Source organism: Talpa occidentalis, unplaced genomic scaffold (genome assembly GCF_014898055.3).
Source record: "Talpa occidentalis isolate TD23 unplaced genomic scaffold, MPIMG_talOcc4v2.1 talOcc4.10, whole genome shotgun sequence".
Taxonomy (NCBI): Eukaryota; Metazoa; Chordata; class Mammalia; order Eulipotyphla; family Talpidae; genus Talpa; species Talpa occidentalis.
The window spans coordinates 19,614,168-19,636,756 of record NW_023600993.1 but is presented as its reverse complement, the minus strand read 5'-3'; the positions used below and the strand labels follow the sequence as shown (position 1 = coordinate 19,636,756).

General features: G+C 37.9%; 1 protein-coding gene across 9 annotated transcripts in view; it reads right to left on the bottom strand.

Moving 5' to 3' along the window:
* The window catches only part of LRRC3B (leucine rich repeat containing 3B), a 277,752-nt gene that overhangs the window by 215,314 nt on the left and 39,849 nt on the right, over positions 1-22,589 (bottom strand). Inside the window, exons 3-4 of one of the 9 annotated variants that reach the window (XM_054692856.1) lie at positions 19,072-19,139; positions 15,238-15,288 (exon numbers count right to left, since the gene is read on the bottom strand). The exons of the other annotated variants lie outside the window; for them this stretch is intronic. The gene's annotated coding sequence lies outside the window, so the exon portion shown is untranslated. The remainder of the gene's footprint in view (positions 1-15,237; positions 15,289-19,071; positions 19,140-22,589) is intronic. 9 annotated transcript variants of the gene reach the window in all.

The window sequence follows — 22,589 nt, the reverse complement described above, 5'->3', positions numbered from 1 at the left end:
ATTCTTACTTCTTCTTATGAAGAGAGTTGCTAAGCTTATATGGGCATTACTAAAATCTGTTCTCTTAATTAATTTTAAAATTCCTAGAAGCATCTGACAAATAATGTGTACTAAATATACTCTGAGATACTTCATATGGATTACAAGTGAAAAGCCTGAGCTATGGAGGTGTGCCTTCTCTCATTGGAATCCTTTAATTTCTTAAAGCCTAAGGCAGTTACACTCGGACTTAAATCCCATTGTCCATCTTGCCAGCAGTTCCTCAGACACCTGTGCATTAAATTGCTGCAATATTGCTTTCAATGTGCACTTAGCATTTCCAAGTTTTTATCATCTAGAAAAAGGCACAGATACATCATGACTAAATTACAAGTAGATGGTACCAAATTCTATTTACCTGGTACATCTTTTTTAATGACACTAAAGTAAAATTTGTTCAGCAAATGCAGCCATAAGAAAATAATTGGATGGGAGAGTGTGGGGGGAGGGAAGAAAGAAAATTAGCTGATTCAGCAAAAAGAAAAAAGAAAAGAAAATTCAATGTATTTTATTATTTTTTTAAAGATTTATTTATTTATACAAGAACCAGGGCACAGGCCAGATGTGTGGGAGGGTGAGAGGATTCACTAGAGACAGAGTGGGGAACAGAACAGGTGGATTGACTGAAATACACTGCTGAGGGGAGCAGCGGGTGAGACAGGAGAGGTCTGCCGCGCCATGTGGGTATCTCCACAGCCAGCGGGGATGGAACCGGCACTGCAGAGGCTGTGGACAGCTTCACAGTGTTGCAATCAACTGCCAGTGCCACCAGGGAGGCCCTCAATGTATTTTAAATTGAACAAGGCATAACAGTGATTTAAAGGGGCTGCAATGTTCTTTCCTTCATGCTGCCCCACACGGAGAATCTGACACTTGTCAAAATATACTTTAAATGGGGCCTCCATGGTGGCGCAAGAGGTTAAGCACCACACTATAAGGCAATCTGCAACCTCTGCGGTACGAGTTCGATCCCCAGCCGGCCAGAGAGAAACCCACATGGCGCAACGGACCTCTCCTGTCTCGGCCGCTGCTCCCCTCAGCAGTGTATTTCGGTCATTCTGCCTGTTCTGCTCCCTGCTCTGTCTCTGGTGAATCCTCTCACTCCCCTGCATCTCTGGCCTATCCCCAGCTCTTGTATGCATAAATAAATAAATGAATTTAAAAATATATATACTTTAAATGGAGAGGTAATGTTGTTTTCTTGTGAATGACTGCTGAATATTGGGTTGAATGGAAAATGTGCTGGAGTGTAGGGAAAGAACTGGGAAATATACAAGGTCACATGTAAACAAGTCATAGTTTTTATGTGAAGTCAGTCAAATTCACTGTGGAAGTATAGCATGCCTATTTCACTTGTGATAACTGTGGTATCCTGTGTCTTCTAACTTATAAGTAAAGATTCAAATGAAAGTTTCTATATCCATTTAAATAAAAATAATAGTATACATTCATGTAGTGCTTTATGATTTGCAAAACTCTGTTATATATCACATTTGGTTTGATGCTAATAATAACTCCAAATCAGCTCCTATTAGATCATAGTTAATCAACAAACCAGGATTTAACTCAAGACTAAAATAGCATAAACTTCAGCTGAAATCTTTGATTCTAAGCTTCTTTTCAAAAAGCAGGGGAGGGAGATGATTTTTGAAAATACTTCATTGATTTTTATGACACGTTACTTCTAGGATGATACTCTTGGTCATGTGAAGTGCACAATAACTTTCTATATTAAAAGGGACTTAAAATAGCCTCTACAAACCATCCTGAGTGATATGACCTGTCTCTGTCCATTAAGAAAATTACCCAGCACTTTCTTCATCCCATTGTTGCCAATGAAAACAGACATGGTTTTGTAAATAATGACAATCCCATTTTAAGCCATCCCTTGATATCTTCACTTGCAGTCATTTCTCCAGCCCTTTGTTAGAACTTCACTTCTGAAAAAAGTGATTGATTTCCTTGAGGTACAATGAACCTACAGCAAAATTCACAGATCCTAAATGTACAGTTCTATCATCCCAGAAATTTCCCCATGCCCTTCTCCAGATAGCCTTCACTCTAGAGGCAAATGCTTTTTTGTTGTTTTTTTTTTCCCCCACAATTCCTTGCTTTGCCTAGTCTAGAACTTTATATGGATGTACTGTTCTGTGTATGTCTGGCCTTTTTTGCAGTGTGTTTTGAGGTTCATCCATGCTATTGCTAGGGTAAGTCATTTGTTCTTTCATATCACCGAGTATGAATGCACCACCATTTCTTTCTTTATCCATTCCCTGTCGATGGACATTTGGGTTGTGTCTGGTTTTGTACAGCTTCCTTTTTGGCACTAGATTTTTAGCCCTTAACATAGGTCCATAAATCAGGAAATCTGTCAGTAAACACACATTTTGCTTTGTGTTTGTGTGAGTTAAAGAGGAATTTACTTGGTGTATGTATGTTAAATTTACTTGGTGTATGTATGTTAAACACTTTGGATTTGAAGTGGAAAATAAATTGGTCTGGCTCTCTGACTTCATGGTTGCGGAGCAGACAGTCAGGGAGAGAGCATGCCAAAGAGCCTCAGAACAGAGCGAGAGGCCTGCTGTCTGGGCTACATGGCAGGTGGCATCCTCACAAGAAAGAGCTGTAAGCTCTGCTCTAGCTTACATTGCAGGGGCTAGCTCTGTGCACCGCACTTTGGCTGCTCAATGCGCCTATAATATTCACCATCAAGAGCCTGGCATTCTGTGTGTAAACAGAACAGCAGTTCTGATCATTTCAAATCTGAGTTTCAATTGCCTTGCTCCCTTTCTCTAAAGCACTTAGGATCATCATGGTTTGCTAATTAAAGCAGGACTAACATCTCTCAGTCTTGTGTGCACAGCTAATACAGTCTTCAGGGATGCAGCAATGAGTCAATTAACAATCACTAGTGTGCATTTATCTAGCACCTGCTGTGTGCCAAACACTGCACAGTACTAGCTGAGTTTCCTAGCAGCTTGCAGAAAAGAAGTGGGATGTTGTACATTAAAGAACACTGGGGTTGGTGTCAGAAAGGCTGAATCTCAGTCTGCTTTTCCATTTAACTATTTCTGAGAGCTTTGGCAATTCATTTCAAAGTGGAAGCTGTCACGTATTAATATGCAGGGGCTTCTAAATTTTCTGGTCCCAAACTGAGCTGTGAAAACAAGTATATGTATCTTCATTTTTCTACCACTCATCTACTTTGGATCTCTATTCTTCAGGATGGCAGAAATTTAACCATATGATTTTTGGAAATTTCACTCATAGAAAAGAGTCTCTGTCCAACAAGATCCCTCCCATTTCTTCCCAGAGCAGTCACTAAGCTCCCAGTACTTGTAGGGGACTGATGATCAACCAGAATTACTTATCCACTTGCCATTCTCTAATTCTCATATGCTCTTTCACTCTCACCTCCTTCCTTCTACAGAAAGCTCCTCTGTCTATGTTCAGACCTCTCTAGGTCCTCTGGCTTCAGTGCCATGTATGTACTGCTCTAGACATTGCAGGGAGAAACGCTAGACTTCCTGAGCTACAAACCTGGTACAGAAGCTTCAGGTCCAGGATGGTAAACACCTGCTTGACATTCCTTCTCCCCTCAGCTGTCCCTTGCTTGGATAAAGAGGCTACTGAGACCTTGAGATTTTTCTCAGATGCCATCCAGAAAGCAATGCATTGGCAAGGCCCCTGCTGGTGTAAAAGGAACTTTGTGTGAATTAGAAAAAAGGGTCCTTTGTGGACACATTGTGAAGGTGTACCTCTTGCAGGCCAACCAAGTAGAAAACCTCTTTCCCCTTCGCCTGAGGGCCTATGGAACAGCACAGAGCCTGATTTCAGCATCACAGCCCTGCAGCTGGGAGGCCCAGGGCAGGGCACACCTGGAACAGCTGTATGTAGATGCTGCCCCTATGCAGGCTTTCAGATCCCTAATCTGTCTGGGTTCGTGATGCCTCTACCTAATGCAAGGGACACAGCAAGGTCTATTGCCTCAGGGAAGGAAGGTGCACAGGATGAAGGACATACTTGGAAGCTATGGCATCAAGCAAGTGCACTGCATGGATCCCCTTCAAAAATGACCTTACCTTTCAGCTGCAAGGCGTGGGGTCAACTGACAGCCTCCAACAGCAGTGCCTTCGGGATCTTGATCCGAGGACTTGCTCTTTGTGCAGACTCTCCAGCCCATGATAAGGGTGGTTTTCTAGGGCCTGGTATTTCTACCCCAAACAGAACTCTTAAGGACGATCTTTACTATGGAGTTAGGTCCCCATTGGGTTGACCCTTGACCACATCTGTTCTCCTATACCATCCTATTTTCTCTCTCTTATCTTCAGGTGTTACCCCACAATGACTTTTGTGGGCATAACTCAGAGCCTCCTTTGCAGAGAATCCAAGCTTTGTTTATTACATCAGATAATAAAGTAGTGAAATATCCAAACATTCAATATAGTTTCCAATTCCCTAATATTTTCAGTCATCCCTTCCTAATTTCTTCCTAAAAATTGTAAGTGAGAGAGTAATTTTATGGCCAAGGTAAATCACTCCAACTTGCAATGTCCAAAAATAGAGATTTAATTATTCCTGCCCCTCTTCTGATTGTCTTTTTAGTCATATGTGCTTCTTAACTTCTGTACATGTGTTATTGACGTCCTGTGGGTCAATAACTGGTGGGTTAGTGTCCCTGGAATTCCAGAAATTAATCCTGTGTCCGTAGGATCTTACCTCTTTCTTAAACTTGCACAAGACTCATTTTGTTACATAACCTTAAAACAGCAAATGAGGCCTTCCTGAGGCATAGACTCACTTTGTTTTTTTTTTTTTTCCACACTGTGGTTTCTTGTTCCCTGTAGACCCAGTGATCCACTTCAGCCTCTTCCTGAGAGTCTTGATGAGTAAATTAAAGAGTAAATTGAGTGATTGTCTTATTTGATTTCCTGGGGAATTAGTGTAATGACAGATAGGCCATCTAAATGTGCAAATAGTTTTTTTAGAAGATTTGTTTTTCCGAGGATTCTATTCTCTGGCTCGCTATTGTAATAGCACTGACCACAGTTCTGGCCAAACTTGCTTTAGAAACCAAGTGATGAATTATTGTCCCAATTGAAAAGTATCTGAACTGAAATCACCAGCCTCCCACCAAAAATGCCCATCACTCCAATGTCGACTGTGGCTGTACCTCAGAACGCATTACATCTGCAAATATTTTGTTCTCTTGCAAAATTGGAAGACATTTGAAAGGCTGTTTTCCTTTGTTTTATTTTCAGGCAATTCCTCTTTTCCTTTCCTTATCTCAATGTCACGCTCTTCATGGCAGTTGCTATAGTAAAAGTGGTGTTATTTAGCATGTCATCAACCAGAATCACCATTAAAAGTAAAAATCAAAAGCAGGTGGGAAGGTTTGGTAAGAAGAAAGAGAGGGACTATAATGGCAATTCATCTAGTGGGAAATAAAGCACAATCTCAGACTCAAAAGTTCAGTGACCTGCACTCTTTCCTCTCAGAAAAATGTGTTCCTTTTTGCAAAAAAAAAAAAATATTTTAATTAACATTCATCTCCAGGGCTCTGCAAGTCACTAAGGGACAAAGACTAACCAATAGAGAGGAAAAACAAACATGATTTTCAACTCAAACCATTATAAGTCAAGGTTAAAGTTTATTATAGTGTCTAGGGGACACTGAAACTCACTCTCCTGGACTGTGATGAGGGCAGGGCCTGGACAACCAGGGCCACTTCTCGATATTACTAGCATGAAAGAGGAGTTGAAACCCAAATTATACAATTTATTTTTAAAAGATGGCCTGCAACAAGTTTTCAAAGGACACCTGAAATAAAATCTTGAATTTTCTTAGTGTCATTCTGGATAACTTCTCTACTCAAAAATTAGGCTAATTTCTGTTTCATAAAACAATGAAATTTTCCCTGTCAAAAGCACCATTGACAACACATTATTTACAAATCTTTGAATGAAATACTTAATGAAAACCCACCAGAAAGATCATTCAGGGCTAAATAACCACAATCTCAAATTTAATAATACAACTACTACATATCATACTATGAGATATGGCTACATTTGAGTACAGAGAAAAATCTGTGAACTGTATTACTTACATTAACTAATAATAAATAATAAATATTAATTGATGTTTAGTGCATAACTATGGAAAAATAAAGCAGGAGAATTGATTCAGTAATGCTTAAAAAATTAGAAAATAAAGAACTAGAGAAAGTATAGATAACAAATGATTCAAAGAGCTGATATTTGAAAAAGAAAATATATATAGGACTATTAAGCTACAAAAGAAGGAACAAATAAAAACATTAAAAATAAGAGAATAGGAAAATAACAGCACATACAAAAAGTAAAAGAATTACAAGTTTACTTGACTACGCATATTAATTGAAAAGTCAATGAAAGGTAAAATTTTGATGACAATATAATGCACTAAAACTGGACTCAATAATAAGATAAAACCCCCACAAAAATATATCTTTTAACTTGGACTTCATTTGAAAATCATTTGGAATGCTTTCAAAAGGTGATGACCCCACACTAAAATAAATAAGAACTTCTGCATTTACCTATGAGGAATTGGCACGTGGAAATGTAATGATCCCATGAAAGATGAGAGACATCTCATGACAATACAAAGTACATCTTCGTGAAGATGCCATAGAGCTTGGCAGGCAGCCAGGTCTCAAAGGGCAGTCAAAGAAGAAGAAAGGAAACCCCATGACGGGGGCAGATATTTCGCTTGTTGCTCCTCTCTTTGGGCACATTTGACTCAAGGAGCAGGAATAAAAGGCCAGGGATGCAAGCAAATGAATGTTTCAGAAAGGCAGAAAAATCAGCAAGACTTTGGTAATCACGAGCCTGGGAGGGAAATTGGAATCGGGGTCCTGCAAGACTGCACTTTAGAAGGGCCACGATCCTAGCAGGGTAATTCAGAGAAGTAAAACTTAATTGTTTCCTCCCAAAGACATTTGCTGAATTTTCAAGCTAAGCAGGTCAAGAAGTTAAAAATTCAAGCAGAATGTCCAAGAAATGCAGGGAGCTATTATGCAATCCCCTAGTGCTGAAAAATAAAAATTGGAATTTGGGACTTGCCAAGGTTTTCAGCTGGTGATCCCCTACTAGAGTCTGAAAGGTAACTAGAAAATTGGGTGGCTGCTGATAATAGGGAGAAGAAAAAGTAGACTGCGAGCCCACACCAACCCTCATGAATCACAATCATTTAATTTGATAAAAATGTGTTCTTTTCTTATCACTTCAAGATAACACAACAAGGCTATCTTTGCTTAGGGACATCTTGCTTTGGACAACAAATTACTAAGTACCATATGTTAACTGCTACTCCTATTCTGAAATATTCTCTTTTTTTTCTGGTCTTCTCTAAGCATTTTGCTCCTCACCCCAACCCATTCATTCCCATTCACTGAAAGGATGGACAGTACTGTTTTATTTTCAGGTTTCTTACCAAGCCAGGTCTTTAATTTCTCTCTGCTCTCTTTTCACATTCAAATTTGTTAAATCAAATTCCAGACTTAAATGGCTTCCTTTAATTCAAAATGCAATCTCTTTCTCTCCAAACCCCCCCACACACACACACACACACTCACACACACACACAGAAACAATCCAACTCCAACCCCTCTTAAGAGAAACCCTGGAAATTCTATTCTATGGACTATGCTTCTATGTGAAGCGACAATGCCTAAGAGTAAAAAAGACATTCACAGATGCATTTCTTTGGCTGAATCTGACTGTTCCCTGAAGGAATTCTGTTCATGTTAGCAAAATAAGCTCTTATTTTTTTCTTTTTACAGTTGAGGTCCTGGAAGTCACTCCATCTACAATAAATGCAGTTCTAATAACTACTGATCAGGAAATCTCAGGCTTCATTTGGCTGCCAGCTCCCTCTGGAAAGTTACAAATGATCAATAGCAACCGGGAGATAGTTGTAGCAACAGAGAGTGTGTCTTCTATGGATTGGGGCGGTGATGAGAGTGTGTCACTTAGATTCGAGGAAGGAATCCTGATTGGGGGCAGCTTTTCGAATACATTGCAATTTTTCGAAAGTTATGAAGCACTCCCAGAGAGAAGACCTATCCAACGTAAACACAGCAGCAGCTCAAGATAATACTGGAACTGTGCCATGACAGTCTTTTGTCACAGGGCAGAGCAGGAGACTTTCCTAGGGAAAGTGCTAGCATTTGAAGTGGCAAGTCCATCCAAATGGGCAAGCAATAAAGTATGAGGGCTACACCCACACCTCATAGTAGCAGACACCCTGAGTTGAGCTCTCAGCAAAACCAATCATAACTTATAAAACTTTGGTCAGGTTACCTCAACTTACGAAGCCTCAGTGTTGCGACCTGTAAAATGGAGATGTCATTTGTACCTACTTCATAGGATTTCATGAGAATGAGATTATCCATGTAAAGCACTCAGCTGTGCAGGCACTCATTTAACATTCCACAAATATTAGCTGTTACTTCTGTTGCTACTGTTAATAGTAGGTTTAATCCCAGCCAGCAGGTATTCTTTGGCCACAGTACAACTACCAGACTAATCCTGCTACAGGATGCCCAAGATTATTTAGAAATTCTAATTAATGCTGTATTTAATTGATGCATCAATAAAATATAAACCACACAACAGTTTCTTATTATAGATATTTTATAGTATATTTAAACAACAGAGATGTTAAACCCAAAGTATGGCACTATGTTTATCCCCTTTGGCACTGGAAGGGATCATGCTCAGCGAAATAAGCCAGAAAGAAAAAGAAAAATACCGGATGGTCTCACTCGTAGCAGGAATCTAGAAAACTTAAATAAGGGACCAGGAAAATGAATAACTATAAGAAAGTGAAAATCAAAATCAACAAAAAGCTATGAACCAGCGACACTCTATGGGTGGTGGGGGGCGGGGAGGGGAGGGATTGGGGTCAAAATAAGGGGGTTGCAATTGTATGGGGAATATAAAAATAAAATTTATTTTTAAAAAAAGTTTCCTCTTACTGGCTATCACCTGTCATGACAATTTGAATCTTGAATCTTCATGCCTATTCTTTCTGTCCCTCTGATATGCCATCTTCAAATCAAATCAATATACCTGTTTATCAGCAAATGCTCTAGTCTTTGCACACATTTCTTACCAAAGAAATTACTCACCAAAGAGATGTTTCAACTCTCCCAGTGTCTAGAACTATCACCCCCATCTCCTGCCCAACCATTTATTATTTAATCTTTTTTTATATCTCCAGAAAAGTTGAAAATCCAGAACTTCTTTGTCACTTACATTCTAAAATACTGTGAACAGGTCATATTTTTACTTGTGAGACTCTTTATTTTTTGTCAGCAAATACATCCTCTTCTCCTGCGGACAGACTACATGTTCCCACCCCACCAGTGTTGGGCTGGGCTGTAATAATTATTAATTCCAAAGGTTCATTAGTGGACATGACATTGGCAGAGAACTCTCAGCACAATTGAACTTACCTATTGCCTGCTGGTGGGTGAGAAATATAAACAAAACCCGGATCATGGATGATGAGGCTTATACGAACAAGACCTGAACCACACCCTCACCTGGAGTGAAGTACAGTCTACCTAATGTCTGGGGCACCTCTATCCAGCAGAGTCCAGCCCAGGACCTGCCAAACCACGCTCACCTATAGACACATGCATAAGTGTACTTCCCATTTTAAGCCAGAATATCAGAAATAATTGCTAAATTACTTGACGAAACTATAAAGTGCAAACTCCACAGCAGTCTCCTGATCTATCTGTCCTGTGATCATATCCCAACAGGGTTTTAGCCACTTAGTTTAATATAATAGTCATGTAGCCCAGTGGCTGCACAACAGCTTTCTTCCCACAATCAGGGGTTCTGATGTAATTGCCCTGTAGTGGGAACTACATTTCCTTACTTTATTAAAGTTCCTTAGATGGTATCAACATACATCCAGAATAGAGAACTGCTGGCAAGTGCGGTGAGATGTGGAGCCTAGGTTGTATTTTTGGAAGGAACAAACTAAGGAAACAAGAGAGCACAAAATTCCCATCAGACCACACAGAGGCCTGTGTAGTAGATCTGCAGAGTTGGCCAGGTGGAGTTTTCATTGCATTAACAACAACAACAGTAACTAGGAAATATCACTAATTCTCTGTTGCTCACTCAGTCGGGGCAAATAAAAGCTAAGGCCTTGGGCTAGTGACATCTGTGGATGCTGAGCTGTTGAGCTGCTGCATTTATTTCCCTTGGAGAAGATCTTTCAGGGTAGTAAAGGTGGCGTGGGTGAGGAAGAAGAAATATTTTAATCCAGAAAACCTTTACAAGACTGAAACTTGGATGCTATTTAATTATGCTGCCTCCAACATTATAACCTGAGGGATTTTTGTTCCTTTTTATATAAACAACCCCAGTTAACAAGTTTTTCCAACTCATTTTAATCTCCTTCGGGCTCACTTGGACTTCTCAATTCTCGTTCCAAGTAATCATTCTGCTCAAATAATGTTGAATTAAAAGTTTACAAAATCTGACATTAAACCCTGACATAAGCAGCATCACCCACATATGATAGAATTATGAGGAAAACTGATAAGAAGGAAAGACACAGTCATTTGAGTCAGAAAGACCCTGATTCAAACACAGATCTGCTCCTTCCAAGCGATCAGATCTTGGGCAAGTTACTTAAGTTTCTTTCCCTCCATTTCTTCCTATACATGAAAGAATGTACAAAATTTTTTTTCATCAAAAATCTGGTGAGAAAGATGCTAACCTAAGGCAGTCTGTACTTGCCAGTAGCAGGCAGCAGAATGAAATATGAAAATGGTACTAAGAATGGAAGATACAAATGGGGGACATGGCAGAGTGATGAGGAGCCCTGGAGGGGCCAGTCAGTTCTCTGGTTAATGCACTGACCAGTTCTCAAGTGGTCAGTGTGGCTGAGAGAAACTAGGAGAAAAATAAACAAGACCCCAAAGTCACTGCTGGTGTCCCCATCCCAAAATGAGTAATAAGAACCAACAGCAATTGAATCCAGGCTTTTAGGATACCTGGGGGATACATTAAATCCACAAGAAAAATAAAGGATGTAGGTGATGATAAAAATAATTTTCGCAATGACCTTTATTTCCAATGACAGTGAGGTCTTACAATTAATGTTTAAGCAGTCACTAAAAATTATTTTATGGAAAAATAAATAATGATATGGAAATCTCATGATGTAGTTTTCATTTTAAAAATTTAGCAGAGTGGATAGAAAGGGAAAAAGTAAATAAGCAAGTGAGCCAGAAAGAAACACTTCTAAGAGTATTTACACCTGAGAGTTAACTGTCATTATCTCTGGAGAAAAGGTAGTGGAATTGTAGATGATTTTTACTTTCCCCTTAACAGAAACAACAAAATAGAAACAACATTCTCTTCCTCAAACCAAATGTTTAAGTCTCAAAACTTACTTAGTCCTACTTCTGATTCCCAGGGGCTAATCAGGCTGCCCTCTGCATCCTTCTCAAGTCTCTGATCCTCTGCTACCAGGAACACACATGTTCAATGAAGAGCTGTGGAGGCCACTCCAGTTTCAATGCTGTATTTGGAATCTCTGGTGTTAACAAGCTCTGCTCATCCTGGGCTCCAATACCCCCAGAAGCACCCTCAGATCAACCAAAAATCACAGCTCTTTCTGCCCCAGGGAAAGAAATCTGATTCTGAGTGTATCAGCCAATTGAGGCAATAACTGGACCAGAAAATACTGTAAAGAATGGGAATATTAACAGCTTTTACAGACTTGCTACGGTTTCATGTTTCCAAATGGTACCAGTGCTATAAATTCTTCCCCAAAGATTTTATGTGAAAGTCTTACTACCAATGTATATGTTCCCAACTAGAAAGCTCCTTTAATTCCTACACTGATGGGGTTTGGAGAGGGCTTTATGTGGGTACCTAGTGATCCACCTTGATATCCCAGAATTCCTAATGTTGATCTATTGATTATGCTGCCCTTCAGGACCTTTAAAACCATTAAAGAAATTGTTTTTTGGACAAATTTGTGACAGAGTACTTCACTGATGAGTATATTAGAATAACAAGAATTTCGTTTTAAAAAATTAATCCAGAGGACAAATAAATGCTGTTTTGAGTGATTGCTATAAGTGATCACTACACTGTGGGCCCAATTACAATACCATTTAGCAGACAATTTTGACATCCCTTTTATATAAAAAGAAAAATTGGTCAGAGTTTTTCAAGGTCTTCCATTATCAACATGGTATTTCAATTTCTGGTTAAAAGTTCACAGATGCATGTTTCTGTTAGACCATTCATCATTCTCTTCCATTACGGACGGCCAAGCTTGAAGTTATTAGCTTTCTAACACTTCTTTGTAATTAGACCAGCATAATTTTTTGTTAAAAGGTAACAAATCAATAAGTCAGTTGAAGGAAATATTTCCCTTCCTCAAGCAACATATAATTAGCCTATTAGCCTCAAATGTCTTTTGCTTAAAGGAAATTGTTGAAGTTTATTTTCAAATTCAAATTCTTCTGATTTGTTAAGCATATAACTATATGTTTGTTTACACCTAATACCAGTTCGCAATTACAAATCAGCTAGCTTTTCAATCAATTTTTTTTTTCATTTAGGTCTCTTTCTTGCTAAATCTGAACAGTTTGTACACTAAAAGAAAAGCAAAAAATTATATTAAATAGAAAAATAAAAGCCATAGAAGTAATTTTTGCCAAGGTAATTTAACTCCAAAGTATAATTTGTAAACATGTTGTCTATTACATTGTCTTCCTAAAAATTTCATCAGGAAGACACTAAAAATGCAGTGAAAGACAGACAAGCTATTTTGGAAATAGGAAGTGATTTAAGAACACTGTGTGATAACTAAAAAGATTTAGAAACGATATCAGCTGTTCACTAAAGTAAACGTTCCCTAAGGGTAAAAACTTTCCACTTACTCATTATTGTATCTTCAATCTCTCTAACAGAGCCTGGTATGTAGTATCAATAGTTTCTTAATAACTATCTGCTGTATCATTCACTGTTTGGAGTAGTTCTATGCAGAGGAAAATAATATATACTAAAGGCACAAATGTTTTGAGTTGCTAAAAAATGACATTCTGTGGAAGAGCAGAAATATGTGCAACCTCCACTACAAACTATATGATTTGTTCATAGTGTTAGAGTCTCTTCCAACTTTATTGTTCACCAAGTAGTTTTTTACCGCTATACTCACTTCTGGAGATGGAATGCAGTAAAGGATATTCAAATGTTCCAGTTAACATGTTATGACAACTTTTGTCTTCCTTAGTGTATGGACTGTTCAGATATTAAAAAAAGAACTAACTGGTCACATTCAGATCACTTTAAACAAGCAGTTTAATAATGGCTGCTAGTAAATTTTCTCCTTGGTTCCACATATTTATATAAATGTGCCTTCTTATTTTGTTTCTTACATGAGGGGAAAGAAGACTATAAAATCACATAATTATGGGTCCTGATTTCAGCCTGTCACTTGAGTTTGAGACCTTGGGTAAATTTCAAGTTTGACTTCAGCTCTGAAAGCTTCATCTTTGCCACTCAATGTGTGGTCCAAAGGCCTGAGCTGTCATCATCAGCTGGGGATCTGCAAAAATTGCAAATTGACAGAGTTCAATTTAGACCTGCTGAATCAGATTCTGTGTTTTTAACAGGATGCTTGGTAATCCGTGTAGGGAGTGCTCTGGAACTGCTTCACAGACAGTGAACACTGTTATGTCAAATGTTTCACCTCTCTAAGGAAAAACTATTGGGATTCTCATCATGATGTTCCCCGCTGGACAGCCTCTCTCTGCTTTTCCTCAGGAAAAAGCAGAAATTCATTGCTAGTTACCTGTGTAATATGTAAATGAGCCTGTAACAGAGCAGAATGTGGAAATATTTTTTCATTTTTGTTTTGCTTTATTCTAATGTAGTAAGTGCAAAAGCTTTAGGCTCATAGTTAATGTTATGGTAAAAATCTTACTACTTTTCAAAAGATAAAATTGTAATTCTCATTGGATAACATAGGTTTTCCAGTTCCCACAAAGAACTGAGCAAATCATCACTTTACCTCTCAAGTCCCAGTTGCCTCATGAGTAAAATGTGACTCAGAATAGTAAGTTTTACTTTTTACATCATTTGCACATTTACAGAGAGTAAAATACATAAATTTTAAATGAGCAGCATATGTTTTAACAAAAATACCCACCTGTATGGCCACCACAACGACTAAAATATGGAACATGGCTGTCACCCACAAAGTTCGCTTAGTCCTGATTCAGTCAATCCTATTTTTTGGGACAGTTGGATGGGGAGGATTTTTCTAGATAAGTAATCAAGAATTAGAGCTAGAGGGAAATTTCATTTCAGACATGAAAGAACTGAAATTTGCCTAAGGTCTTCCAACCAGCAAGTGGCAGAGCTGAAAATTGACTCTAGAAGAGTCTCTCATAGTTCTATTTTCTAAATTGAAAAATCACCATAAGTTATTTTCATCTGTTGGAAACATTCATTTGTGTCACTTGACTCTGATTTCCTTTACTCAACTCAAATGGATCTAGATTCATGCTCCTTGTTGCATGTATATTTTTCTTAGGGTTGTGCTAAAATTTAAGTGAGATATATATATATATATATATATATAATTAAACAGATATCACAATACTTTTAAAATCTGAATAAATCAAGTGAGGGCTTTTGGAGGCCCTAAGCTTTCTATCTTTCTCTCCCAGATATTGTGGAGTTAGAGGTAAATGTCATATCCCAGTGGATGACTTAGTTCTAATTTTGCTGCCTTTACTCAGATTTGTTGATATGTTTCTGAAATGACTACTGCAAATAAAATGGATTAAGGGCTGTGCAATCAAAATATGTGAAGTGATAATGTGTCAGGTTCTCCTTTGGCCCAGGGAAGACAGCAAGCATTGACAATTATCATATCAGATGGGAATTTTCCTGGAAAGTAATAAGTGCATGAGAAGTCTCCTCTGTCTGTCCATTGTCACTATGGCAACATGTAATTACAACTGCCCAAATAGATCTCTCTCTCCCCAACAATAGTTATACTACTTTGAAAACATTCATTTTCAATGAGATTGCTCAGCACAGCCTGACAGAAAAATGATGTCTCAGCCACAATAATGATAAAAGTTTATTATGTGAATCTTACCAACACTTCCACACTGAGATGAGACTTTGACCATGGGTTCAAAGCTGTGATCTAGGCAGGAAACATGAATAAATGTCCTGTCAAAATCCCATTGCCATCATGAAGCTGATAATTAAGGTAGTTTTTTGGTAAATTCAAGCCAAAATTCTTAGAATAACAAGAATGTTTAATGCTAATAGTGCTCCATGTAAGAGAGCCACAGTTATGGGTCATTGCAGCAACAATCCTTAAATAATTTTTTCTATTGTTCTTAATTTTAACTCTTTATGACATAGCTTACTTTCTGATATTTTTTCAGCATTGAGTAACCACTTAAAATTTCAGTTTTAGGGATGATTTTAAAAATAAATGGTGCATATTTAATATTTTTGTATTATCATTATGCTTTTTAAACATCTGGTAGATTCTAAAGAGAATTGGTAGGATAATTTTTGACATTGAGGTCTAGGAAATTTGACCAAAGGAAAATATCTTTTGGTTATGTCTCACTATTAACACAGTGGATGGTTATTTTGGATCTGGCATTGCTAAAGCACAATATATCTTATAGGATTATTATAACAACGAGTTAGAAAACTCACTTGAAGCAGGCATAAGCCATGAACAGCTCAGAGTTGGGAACTATTCCATCTTGATGAGCAGGTCTTGCTAAAATTATCACAAGTAGATCACAAAAATTCTCACCACACAAATGATAAGTGTGTGATATGATGGATGTGTTAACTAAATTGTCATGACAGTTACTTCATAAAATATATGTATATAAAATCATCACATTAAACACCTTAAACTTAGAGTGTTGTATGTCAATTATACCTCAATGAAGCTGAAAGTAGTCAAGATAGAAGGAAGAGACTTGTTCTTAGACTTGGAATCACAGGCTCAGAAGCTCTTCTAGACTTTGATGATCACCAAAATTTCAATCAAAGGGGCAGAATGGTCAAAAGCAATAACGTGAGCAACAGGAATCCAGAAGTGAGAACAATGTCAAGTTGCTCAACCTCGGGAGTACTGACGTCAGACCTGCACCTCAGGACAATGTTGAAATACTGCTTCTCACATCTCGGCAAAACTTAAAATAATGATATTAAATGTCAGTAACATAACGAGGACACTGGAGCTTTCTTTCACCTGGCTGGTGAGAGTGGAAGCAACACATCACCTTGAAGGGCATTTCAGCATCAGCAGTTAGATTAGCAATGTGTCCCCACAATGAGTACTCCACCGCCTGCCTCCCCCTCCACTCAGAGAAACCATTGAACAGGTGCCCAAGGAGGGTGACACGAGGCTTGTTGACTAGGCAACAACAACAAAAAAAAAAATTGAGAAAAACCTAAATAACTTTCAAGAGAAGCATGGTTAAAAGGAAATATACTATTTCTATACACTGCCATGTTAACAAAGGGTTGAGAAGGTTGGATAGTTCATTCTATATAGATTCACATAGGGAGATGTCCAAGACATATTGTCAAGGTAACAAATTAAATGGAAGAGCAACACATAGATTACATCTCTTCTTTTTACTTTTTAAAAACACATATATAAGAAAACTCTGTTTCTATAGGTATAATTGTTCACATTGTGCATATATTGAATAAAAACACTGGGAAATGATCAGAAGATACACAAAACCTCTTACAGCTGTTATCTCTGAAGAGACAGCTGGACCAGCAGATGATGGTAAAGGGGTATTTTAATTGTGTTTATGTGTATCATTTGATTTTTGTTAGCAAAAATAGTAAGTAAAAAAAGGGAGAAATAGTTATATAAATCTAATGTGTGACTTTGTATTTTTCACTGAAACTTCTGTAGAAAACAATGCTTTTTCTGTGGAACGGACCTTTATACCCAAAGTAAATAACACAGTCTGCAGACTTATCATCACTTTATAGGATGTTGTCTGTATTTTCTGACTGGAAAGATGCTTTAACATCTTTACTCATAAAAATGAAAATTTTTGAAAAACGTTTCACTAAAAACACTTGGCATTCCTTGAGTGTCTTATAATCAGTTATTGGCCAGTTCCTTCCCCTAAAAATGACTACTAAAACACTTTGAATAATGTACAAGACTAACTTTTCTCAGAAATTTAACGTTTCCAGAAAATGTAACATTGGCATAAACTTTCACACAAAGAATATTTTCAGTGTGCTTCTATTCATGGATCCCAGCACTGTTTGCCTTCTAATGACCAGCGGGTCTACATCTTGTACCTTCTCTCTATTTGGGGTTGTATTTTCCAAGCTCCCAGGTGAGGTCTCCTGAGTTTTACAATCCATTCCCACTAGTCTGCTCAAGGCCTGTGCTACAGTGGTTGTCTTCATTTCCCTTCATGCTCAGATTTCTCTTCTCTACTTGATCGTTGTTCTACTTGCATCATAAGAAAATACCGAGTAACCCCTCTTCTCCTTCCCCTGCAGCAATCATCAATTTCTCTTCTTTTTATAGCAAAACTCTTTGGAAAAGTTGCCTCTATTGTCTCTCCTATTCTTTCTTGAATCTTCTGTAAAAGACCTCTCTTCCTTGCACCCCGCCAAAGCTGAGCCTTTCAAGGGTGGCAGAGACCTCCCACATTGCTAAAACCAATGATCAATTCTTAGTCTTCAGTTATTTTGACTTAACAGTATTGGGCACAAGCAACTAGTTTCTCTTTGATGAAACACTGTTAATTTGGCTTCCAACCTCCACTAGCTCCTGGATTCTCACCTACCTCTATCTACATTCCTTGGTCTCCTTGCCTGATTTCTTCAGCCCAGCTCTGCTCTCTGAGTTCCAGATGGATCAATGTGGCAGCCTACTTGATATCAATATTCCAGTGTTTAACCTCTCAAACTGAAAATGTGCAGATTTAAGCTCCTGATTCCCCCTCCCTATTCCTTCCTGCCCTCAGCCCCCATCAAAAACTTTGCTCCTGTAGTCTTTCCCTTCTCAGTGAATGCCAATTCTATCCTTCCAGCTGCTGCTCAGGTTAAAATGCTAGGATTAATCCTTCACTCTTCCCTCTCTGTCTTACTGCATATCCAGGTCATCAATGTCAAGAAGCCTTGCCCATCCGTGTTCAGAATCTGCAGGCTTGTCACCACTTTCATTGTGACTACCTGGTACAATCCCACCTAGATTAAGCAAATTTCCCTGCTTCTGCTCCTATTTCCATTTAGTCTATTCCCAGTGGAGCTGCCAGAGTGAGCCTCTGAATATACAGTCATGTCATTCCTCTTACTCCAAATTGTCTCAAAAATCTTTTATTGGATGCTCTAAGGACCCTGTCAGCTCTGACATCATCTCCTACTGGCCCCTCCTTCTTGACCTCTTGCTTGCCCTGTGACAGTGGCATTGTTCTCTGTGCAGTTTTATCACCCTACACGGCCCACTGCTGCTTCGTTAACATGCTCCCCTCTTACCTTCAGGGACCACCTCACTCACGTCTGGCGCCACTTGTCACCTTCTTAAGAAACCTTCCTTCACTGCTCTGGCTTGACAAGCTACTCCCCTTCCTGTCACCTCTTACCCCACTCATATGATTGATGCTTTCCTCTCCTTAGCACTTACCACTGGAACTCCCTCTACATTAATTTATTTTCAGGTTTATGGCCTGAGTCTCTTGTTAGAATACAAGTACTAAAGGAGTGGGGTTGCATTCATTCCTGCAGCCCCAGCACCCTAGTCTGCTAGTGGTTAGAATCCATTAAATATTAGATGAATTCATTAAAAATTTAACACTCAAATTATGTCTTGTTAATACTGGCCACCTTGCTTGCCCTGGTTAGAGGGGATTGAAATTAATATTCAATTCACTTTGCAACCCCAAGGAAAATGTGGTGGATCACTTCCTACCTCAGGGTTTTGTGCTTGTCCCCCAGGACCACACCCTGCAAACTCTTCGAGCCACTGCATGTTTCTGCCTTTGGATTTGCACCACATTAAAAAAAAAAAAAAAAAACTGTTGTACTATGACTTATCCACATCCTTATCCACATCCCTGTATGCTTAACAAGGCAGCATGCATTTACAAAATGCACAAAACTTAAGTGGGTCGTTGAATTTTCCATAAGTAAACACCTTGGTGTAATCCCCATCAGCTCAAGAAACAAATCTCCCATACTCTTTTCCAATTACTATTCATAGTAACTACTGTGAGTAATTATTTTCAATAACAACAGAGAGGTACTGCCATTGGAATAATTCCACACACCCTGACTCTTGGTGCCAATGATGAGTTTTGCCTGTTTTGTATACTTTCACTCATACCACATAATTTCTGTTATGTCAAGAAGGAACTATAACGGAGAATGCTGAAATAATTACTCAGATCAGAACAGACATGGCTTCTCTGACTTTTCCCAGATTTCCTCTGCTTTGGAACTTGTGTTCTCAGCTAAGTGGCACTTGATTCATTTTTGGTACATGTTAGTGACCAGCAAGTAGGCTTCAAAGTGTTTTTTAATCACTTCAATTTGCATTTTTCTTGTATTTTGGACCAGTGTTTGGTATAGATTAGACTGCGAGTGACAGAAAGATTGTAACTGAACCACTGAGCTTCCTGTTGGGTGCACAGTCATTGGTCATGCCTCCTGTGGACCAGTCTCTGAGACAAAGCAGTAGAAATCCAAGCAATTTGGGCAATTTAAACAAGAAGTGTGCCTAGAGTCTCATCTTACGAAGTCACTGAAAGTTTATTTGGCCATAAAAATGGAGCCTATTACAAAAGCAAGTAATTCTTAGGAGAATGAGGAAAACAAAAACATCATGTCATTTCTTGATCCTCTGATTCCTTATGAGAAATTTGGTATGGGGGGAAACTATGTGATATGTTAGTCTGGACTAAAAGTAATACCTGAAGTAATGTGATCAACATCTCTCATATCACTTATATATGAACATAGAGACAAAAAGGCAACGAAAAAGCTAAAGTTTTCAAATCTATTCCTTCTACCTCTTCTCCAGACTCTAAGCAGAAACCTTCCTAAATGGTCTGGAATTTATAGAGTGGATCTTCATTGCCCTTGGTAAGTTATTTTGGAATATTTTTCCTTATCATTCATCTCTGATGTCTTCTTACAAATTGATAATTGGAATGAATGTAGGAATTCATTATTTGTTACATTAAATTCCATTACTTTGGAGTCTTTAAAGTATTATGTATAAGCACAATTGGGAACCTAGGTTGCTAAGAAGCTATGATCTCAAAATACTGACTTTAAAACCCACATCCACTCCCCACCCCCATATAAAACACAACAAAATCAAATCTTGAGACTTTGTACCACACATTGCCACGCTAATGTTCAAGCACTAGGAACTCAATACAATTGTGTAAATGAGAAAATTATTTGTCATAACAATAGAAGGAAAGTACCAATAAAATCCAAAAAATTTACCAACAGAAAGCAGTAAAATAGCAATGAATTGCATTCTAGCTGGGTTTTCAATTCTCCTTGTTTCTGCTTATTTTCTTGGGCTTTTAGAGGGAAGGGATTTAGTTTTTTCGTTGAAATTTCCAGATAACTGCATCAGCCCTCTGTGAAGTTTTTATATGTAAGGTCTTTATATGTAAAAGACTATCCTTCTAGAAGTACAGGGTGGCTTTGAGAGACTTAACCAACACTTGCTTGCCCAGAGAGGCCAAAACATATCTAATGATAGTTTGTTCAGGGTTTTTTTTTTTTCCATTTAAAAAATGCCCCAATTCTTTCCCAAGAGTCCTTATTCAGCCTCTCAAAGATTGTCTCTCTGATAGGTATTTTAACCCATCTAAATTCATGCTTAAGCACAAACTTTCAAGAATTTTCTTTTTCTCATTCTAATATGTACTGTTTCATTCTGCATATTACTGAAGGGAAAAAAAAATCCCTTGAAGACATAACCAAAGCCTGAGAAAGATACTTACTAGTACTCAAGAATACTAGTATTATACTAGTCATTTCACTTTCAGTTTGAGTATTTTGAACTAATTTGTGCAGAACTATTTTTTGTTTCCCTAAAGAGTTTTCATAATTAACCTAGGGAAAGAGGTACTACCATTGACACAATTCAATGTTACAGAAAAAGCTGATGTCACCTTGATTCTCATAGATGATAGAAAATATGAGCTCAGGCAAAAGTAAGTAATTAGGGCTCAAAATTAGGCTCCTTTATTTTATCTTAGCTTTAACTAGAAGTGCAGGCATGGTTTTTTGAAATAAACCATTTTTATACAAAAGTCCTATTCTGTATCATTTTGTGGCATTTAGGTAATTTTTCATATCTTATTTTTATACAATGGTATAATATCACATAATACAGAGTTCCAAATGCTTGGCTTCCAAACATCTCAAATATAACAATGCACCTATTTCTACTGGAAACAAAAAGCCAGTCATTTCGTGGAAAGCAAATTATCCAACCTGTCTGATCTTAGCTTTATGGGCTGCTATAACAAGTCTTGAGTCTCTGGAGAAAACATAAAGCTAAAATCAAAGGCAATTAAGCTGGATCTAGACCTATTTTATGGCTAAATTTCCAATTCCAAAAGGTGAATTCCAAGTATGGTGCTCTACTTGATTTTCATTAGTTTGATGGAAAATAACTTTGACAAGTCAAAGAAGGAATCCCTTCTCCCTTAGAAATGAAAGATAATTTACATTAGGGAATAAACACTGGTCCAGCAATCACTAAGTAGCTGAGTGACCTTTGGAAAGACATCTATCATTCTTATTATTGGGCTTGATTGTGGTTATTAAACAGAGGAATTATGCAAGTATAATTCAGAAGCCAGGTTGTTATTACAGACATTTTTTTCTCATCACATGATGTGATGCAGCAAGCAACTACAGTTTTATGCTCAATATACCAACACAGCTAAATACAAAAAATTTCAGAACATAGTACAAGTCATTATGTTCATTTACCCCCAAATTCTGCCTCTTGGTTTAGTTTTTCCATGTTTATTTGCTGTGCTTTGAAGGTATTTATTAAACACCTTCCTCTTTATATCCCATTCTACCAGCTACTTTTTCCCATTTAAAAAAAAAATGGAGTCTGTGTTATTTTAACTCAGTATTTTTAAATTAGGATTGTTAGTGTTTGCATTACAAAGCCAAATATGTTTTGCGTGGTCATCCTAAAGTCTATTTTCCTTTATCTTGTTATTTTCAGAGAAAAATTTTACAGAATGTGTGAGGTCTATTTTATTTCCACCATCACAGTATAAAGAAACACTTGCAAGTCAGATAACATATGTAAAGTACCTGGCATAGTGCTCAGCATATAGATTTTAAAAATATCACTTTCCTAACTCTTTCGAAATGCCAATACTTCCCTTCAAAAGGCAGAGGAAGAAATTAAATAAAATTCAGGGTCTCTTAAAGGCTTCA